General features: G+C 34.3%; 1 protein-coding gene across 6 annotated transcripts in view; it reads left to right on the top strand.

Annotated features, from left to right (window-relative positions):
* LOC106472192 (DNA-directed RNA polymerase III subunit RPC7-like) overlaps window positions 1–900 on the top strand; it is a 24,499-nt gene that overhangs the window by 14,706 nt on the left and 8,893 nt on the right. The gene's annotated exons all lie outside the window — the stretch shown is intronic.

The following is a 900-nucleotide window of genomic DNA, read 5'->3' on the forward strand; positions in this document are numbered from 1 at the left end:
AAAACATGGTGTACACTTTGCGATGGTCAGGGTGACTTTGTAGGAAGAGGTAGCGGCCAAAGTAGTGGTGGTAGGGGTGGTAGCTGTTACCGTTTTCAACACTCAGCTCTTAGTGTTCTTCCACAGTGTTTCATGTGATTAATTAATTAATTGTCATTGGCTGCAGAAGTGTCTTACAGGTCAAAGTTGAAAGGTCATGGGTCAAAGTAAGAAGTTGTTATAACTCAAGAAACAGATCTTCATATCAGCCTTATGGTGGTTGTTGGAATAGAAAGAAACTTCAGCTGAGTTTAGGTAGTATTCCAAAAGTGATGGCCATTTTTCATTGCATTTCTCCATAGAGAGTGCTAGAGCACTCTCTGAGATATATAAGATGTTTGTGTGTCTTCCCCAACACTGTGTGTATGTTGTTTTATTGAAAATTTAATAGTTTTTTTGTTGTTGTTTTGTTTTGAGTGTAAGGATGTGGCGGCATCAGTGTATATAGTTAACTTACGTCAAAGATAATAAATGCTCAATAAAGCAATATTGGTGTGGAGGGGTCGTGAACCCCTCATTAATATGCCCCTTGTTTCAAACTATTGTTGAGATAGGCCCAGCAACTTAGAAGTAGTTAGATAGCAGACAAACAGACACATATTTTTGTGCGTTAGATATATATATACATATATGGATTATATTTGATTTGTGCTGTAACTCAATGAGGATTTTTACTAACTTGAATCCCTGCATGGGTAACAAAAAATAAGATACATTTATACAATATGTATATGCTGTAAAAGAAAAGAAGATATATATATATATATATGTAAAAACTTTTAAATTGGCAACAAATAAAAGTTCTTTAGGCCAAAATATGCTATAACATTCTTATACACATATAATACGAAGTGTATACAA

The sequence above is a fragment of the Limulus polyphemus genome, unplaced genomic scaffold, assembly GCF_000517525.1.
Source record: "Limulus polyphemus unplaced genomic scaffold, Limulus_polyphemus-2.1.2 Scaffold5150, whole genome shotgun sequence".
Lineage (NCBI taxonomy): Eukaryota > Metazoa > Arthropoda > Merostomata > Xiphosura > Limulidae > Limulus > Limulus polyphemus.